This window comes from Gymnoscopelus braueri, assembly GCF_963280865.1.
Source record: "Gymnoscopelus braueri genome assembly, chromosome: 18".
Taxonomy (NCBI): domain Eukaryota; kingdom Metazoa; phylum Chordata; class Actinopteri; order Myctophiformes; family Myctophidae; genus Gymnoscopelus; species Gymnoscopelus braueri.
Genome location: NC_137618.1, coordinates 2,599,800 through 2,605,799, shown reverse-complemented (window position 1 = coordinate 2,605,799; position 6,000 = coordinate 2,599,800). Strand labels below are relative to the sequence as shown.

Sequence of the window (6,000 nt, the reverse complement as noted above, 5' to 3'; positions counted from 1 at the left end):
GCGAGGCGTCGTCAGCTTGTTGATCTGCTATTTGCACTGCTTATGTACGACACTCTTGTATGATGAAGTTTAAAAAACTGTTTAGGATTAGAACATTTGTAGAATCCCCTGAAGCAGAGATTTGAGTAAAATTACCCAGATTTTTCAAAAAATAGCAGATCTACAAGCGTGGCACTCGGTGCCGCGCTATGAGCTTGTAGATCTGCTATTTTTGAATAGCCCAAAGAAATCTAAAATGACAGATGCGTTCCCAGATTGAATGGGATAAGCTCAACCTTTTTTACGACTGTTTGACCAGCATGCAGGATTATTTCTAACAAAGGACTTTATAATTGCCTTAAATACAGCTCTAGCAGAAAGGGAATTATGATGCTATTATTGGATGTAGTATTTTGGACGTAAATTAACCTCCCCACGCACGCCCGCCCGGCCCGGTGCTCTAACAAGTGTGTTCCAGTCACAAATGAGCTGGTAATGGGGGCTCTGGCACTAATAAAGTCATCAAGCAGATACAAACGTGCACGCACGCGCACGCACACACACACGGGCATATACACACACGCACGCACATGCACACGCACGCACAACGCACGCACGCGCGGAGCCCATTAAGCACACAGTGAAATCCTAGGGTGTTCAAGAGTGCCAAACTGGCCCCGTTCTGGTACATCTTGAACCCTGTGGGTTCCTACGCAGCTGGAGAAACAAAAGGGTCCGATGGAGAATAGAATATTCATGAGAACAAAGGGGATGATGTTTCCCTTCCTGGCAGTGAAGCTAAATTATTGTTTACAAGACCAGCTAGAGCAGTTATAGTTCTCAAACCTTTTCCTGCTGCGGACCCCCACATTGATATATATATATATATATATATATATATATATATATATATATATCCCGGAGGTTTCTTTCTCGGCAACATTTCTGACACGTTACGTTACGTTACGGTGAGAACTTTAACAGCGACAGCAGCAAACCAAACCCCTCCCTGGCCTTCCTCCATTTCAGCCATGTTTAACACATTAAGATCGGGAACGCTTGTAGATCTGCTATTTTCAGAGCGCAACACCCGAGCGCAACCAAACATAAAATGACTTTCTCTTTTAGTTCTACTGGATCTCTTCTCCACTAGATCTCTCACTAACATTTTAGTCTGGTTTTGTTGACAAAATTGTCAATATATTTAGTCATCATAGCTTAGTTTTTATCTAGTTTTTATCTAGTCTTTGTCAGTGTAAAAAGGTAGTCGACGAACATGTTTCGTCATAGTTTTAGTCGACGAAATCAACACTGCTGTGATGGATGGACACAGGCGACTGCATTAATTAACTTTATGTTTAGTTTGTTTTCTTTCTTTGTTTGTTTGCTCTGCCAGTGAGTAAATGGATTTAGAGTCCAGCCCGTGGTCTTGTATATCATTATCCTGCACAAACAGCTCACACAGAACAAACAAACCAAACACTAACTGTCTCTCTGCCACACAGAGCTTCTCTAACGACACCGTTCCTTTGTCACTTCGTTCTTCTGACGGCTTCAGACATGAAACGAGAGAAAAAAAGCCTTGTTTTTTTCAAGGACTTCCACTGAAGCTAAAGTGAATCAGTAGTTCATCAGCAGAATGAAACACAGAAGATACACCTGACCTGATGTCACCTTACTGAGGGATCTGACCTGATGTCACCTTACTGAGGGATCTGACCTGATGTCACCTTACTGAGGGATCTGACCACCAGGGGTCCTTGAGGGGGTTCCAGGGGGTCCCCAGCCAAATTAATAGTTAGGAACCAAATGGACCCTTATGTGACTGTAACTCTGAGAGTGTACAAATGGAACCAAATGGACCCTTATGTGTCTGTAACTCTGAGAGTGTACAAATGGAACCAAAATGGACCCGTTACATGAACACTAATGATGATGATGCAGTGTAGATTGGGACCCCCAAGGAATTCCTGCCATATCTCTTCAAATGGGGGTCCTTGGGCTAATATGTGTCAATTTGGAGGGTCCTTGACACGAAAAAAGTTTGAAAACCACTGATCTATAACAGCCCTGTCATAACAGGAGAACATTCATTAAACACTATGGCAGATCTACAAGCTCACAATGCGTCACAACGCTCTGCACAGTGAGCATATTCAGATCTACAAGCTCACAGTGCGTCACAACGTTCTGCACAGTGAACATATTCAGATCTACAAGCTCACAATTCGTCACAACGTTCTGCACAGTGAACATATTCAGATCTACAAGCTCACAATGCGTCACAACATTCTGCACAGTGAGCATATTCAGATCTACAAGCTCACAATGCGTCACAACGCTCTGCACAGTGAGCATATTCAGATCTACAAGCTCACAATGCGTCACAACGCGCTGCACAGTGAGCATATTCAGATCTACAAGCTCACAATGCGTCACAACGCTCTGCACAGTGAGCATATTCAGATCTACAAGCTCACAATGCGTCACAACGCTCTGCACAGTGAGCATATTCAGATCTACAAGCTCACAATGCGTCACAACGCTCTGCACAGTGAGCATATTCAGATCTACAAGCTCACAGTGCGTCACAACGCTCTGCACAGTGAGCATATTCAGATCTACAAGCTCACAATGCGTCACAACGCGCTGCATACTGAGCATATTCAGATCTACAAGCTCACAATGCGTCACAACGTTCTGCACAGTGAGCATATTCAGGGAAGGCTATTTTCAGCAAAAGACATTTGGTCCAAGTATAGACCCCTGGGGGACCCCGCATGGTCAGGATTTAAGTGGTTAAACGGGGATTTAAACCATGCCGGGCCAGGCTGAGAGTGGAAATGCAATAGGAGTCGTTATCAACCCTTCTGTGGAGCAGTGGATGGCAAAAGCATTACGTGTGTGTGTGTGTGTGTGTGTGTGTGTGTGTGTGTGTGTGTGTGTGTGTGTTACTTCATGGCTTGAAAGCTAAGCAGTATTTGCAGTACAGTTTCTACAAGGACAGTGAAGCACAATCTGACACAGTAGAAGCAGAGGAATCACAGAGCTCGCTCTCTCGCTCTCTCTCTCTCTCTCTCTCTCTCTCTCTCTCTCTCTCCTCTCTCTCTCTCTCTCTCTCTCTCTCTCTCTCTCTCTCTCTCTCTCTCTCTCTCTCTCTCTCTCTCTCTCTCTCTCTCTCTCTCTCTCTCTCTCTCTCTCTCTCTCTCTCTCACACACACACACACACACACACACACACACACACACACACACACAGAGTGTAAGACGCAGGCAAGTGTCACATGACAGCACCAAAGGAAAAATTATCCTGAATTCCTGAATATATATTATTATTATTGTACCCTGGTACCACATAAAACTGAATGCCTTGGGCCTGCTGGTCCCACATGTCAGTCCTAACCTCGCTCTATTTACTGTCCAATAAAGTAGAATTCATTTTTAAATGATCCTGAAAAATAAGTTATGTTTGACAACAAAGAGACAACACTGGCAATACGTTATGATTGTAATTGTGTCACATTAACAAGCTATAAGAGTGAAACACACGCTTACAGTGGCGTGTTCTCTGTGTTCCTATCACATAATCGTAACACTTAATGTATGCGTTCACATCCAACGCTCTGCCATTACGGGGGTGCACTAAAGCAGAAATGCCTTTAAATTATCTCTTTAAAAAAAAACAATAGCGGTTAATTAATGTTTCGCTTCTGTTTTAATAACTTGGAAACAACCTTGTATCCATCTGGGGAACAGTCAGCCTCCAGGGCCACAAGAAAAACTCATTTTGTTTTACCGTTAATAATTTAGTCCTTCCTTAGTTTGCCTTTGAGAGAGAACCGTCGGCAGTTTGACGGAGCAGGACTTCCTCCTATTTACTAGAGATGCACGGATCGCGGTTTTAGCCGCGGTTGCCGCGGATAACCGCAGTGTGGGCGGATTTGGGTCGTTCAAATATACTTATTAATTAATATTGGATAAACCGCAGGTGAACTAATGCGGGAATTAAATGAATGACATCTATCTATAGGCCTATTATAGCTTTTAAAAAGCACAAAATCTCGGCCTGCGTGCGTATGTAGTATTTTAATATTACGTCATTTTCCATCAGGCTCAAATTATTGTTATATTATATGTGTGTATATATATATATATATATATATATATATATATATATATATATATATATATACATATACATATACATATACATATATATATATATATATATATATATATATATATATAATATAACAATATGACTGCAAATGTTTATATAGTTTTAGTCAAAGTCTTTCTAAATAAAATGTCATTTAGTTTTAGTTTTGATTGATTGATTGAATAATTTATCAGTTATAAATGTAAACAGCACGAGATACAGTCAGACATTTAGGCTGAAAGGATAACACAAAAAAAGTCCTGGGGACTTGTTTTCCATTGTGGTCCTACAGGTATGTGTTCAATTCATCACACATAGTTCCAAGGTCGCTTTGGATAAAAGCGTCTGCTAAATGACTGTAATAATGTAATGGTAATGTAATGTAATGTAATGTAATGTAATGTAACGTATTGTAATGTAATGTAATGTAATGTAATGTAATGTAATGTACTGTAATGTAATGTAATGTAATGTAACGTAATGTAATGTAATGTAATAGTTACAAGTTAGTCAATGTTTTAGTTTTAGTCGACTATAACATCATAAGCTATGTGTGTGTATATTAACGTCCTAGTTGATCATACTACTGTACATACTAGCAACACTGTCTCAGTCCCCATGAGTCATTCTGTGACTTTGTGACCAAACGTCAACATGTGACATGAAAAAAAAACCTTTAAAACGATGAGCGAGCTAAAGCGAGCGAGTCGCCGTGACGAGCGTTGCGAAGTCCGCTTTGAGCCGCCTCAACGTCGTACGAGTTATGACACAGAATCGTAAATCATATATTCCCCTAAAGTCATATAGTGACTTTTTTGTCCGTCCCCCCCCCCCCCCCTTTTCACGTCAAGTGTTTGACGTTTGGTCAAAATTGTCCCAAAAAGTGAAAGTATGAAGAAAATAAATTAGGCAGCGTTGACAAAAGCATCAAAAGAAGCAGATCCACAAGCTCGAAACCTGGTGTGAAACGACGCGTTTAGAGCTTGTAGATCTGCTACTTTGTCTACTTTTAAATTAGAATACTGAAAAGTAACAGTTTTGGACATAAATGAGGTTTCCATCCCGACAGAGATGATATCTTAACGCGGGGAAAAGAAGGCAGCGTTTAGCTTGCGATGGTTATGCTGCTTTCCAAGAGTTTCTCACCAGCGGCCTGTTGTTGAAGCGCTTTAAAGTCGGGCGTACGAGACAAAGAGGGAACACAGTCATTCGTCAAAGCCGCCAGCCGGCGAGCGAGCGACCACACTCTCCCAGTGTGGGAGATTACTCACTCTCCGGCTTGTCAACGTTATTTTGGCGAGTCCCCCCCCCCCCCCCCTCCAATGGCTCATCAATCTCGGCCCCTATCGCCATTTGCGCCAAAGCCTCCTTGAAGCCTTTAACTGCTCTGCATAATTCAACCAGCTCACACGCCGTCCGCCGACAATTGAAGGAGGCCGTCTTATTAACCCATTAAGACCGGGAACGCATCTGTGTGTCGTTTTAAGATTTATTTGGCTATATTAAAAAATAGCAGATCTACAAGCTCATGGCGCGGCACCGAGTGCAGCACCATGAGCTTGTACTGTAGATCTGCTTTATTTACAAAAATTGTGAGAATGTGTGCAAATCTTTGAATATATACATTTTTAACTAAAATATGTGCTTCTAGCGGGCCCCTGGAACAAAATATTTTGAGATGAGGGTCCGCGGCCAAATACATATAATTTTGGGGGTCCTTGACATGAAAAAGTTTCAGAACCACTTTTTATAGCAACATACGTTTAAAAATAAATAAACTGTTAGGATTTAGAAGACATTTGTACAATCCCCCAGAAGCAAAGATTTGAGTTATTTATTTTTTGCTTAGAAAAATATATATA

At 41.5% G+C, this 6,000-nt stretch overlaps 1 protein-coding gene across 1 annotated transcript in view; it reads right to left on the bottom strand.

Annotated features, from left to right (window-relative positions):
* Positions 1-6,000, bottom strand: part of LOC308105816 (inactive dipeptidyl peptidase 10-like) — a gene marked incomplete at both ends in the record, with an annotated part of 317,527 nt that overhangs the window by 58,973 nt on the left and 252,554 nt on the right.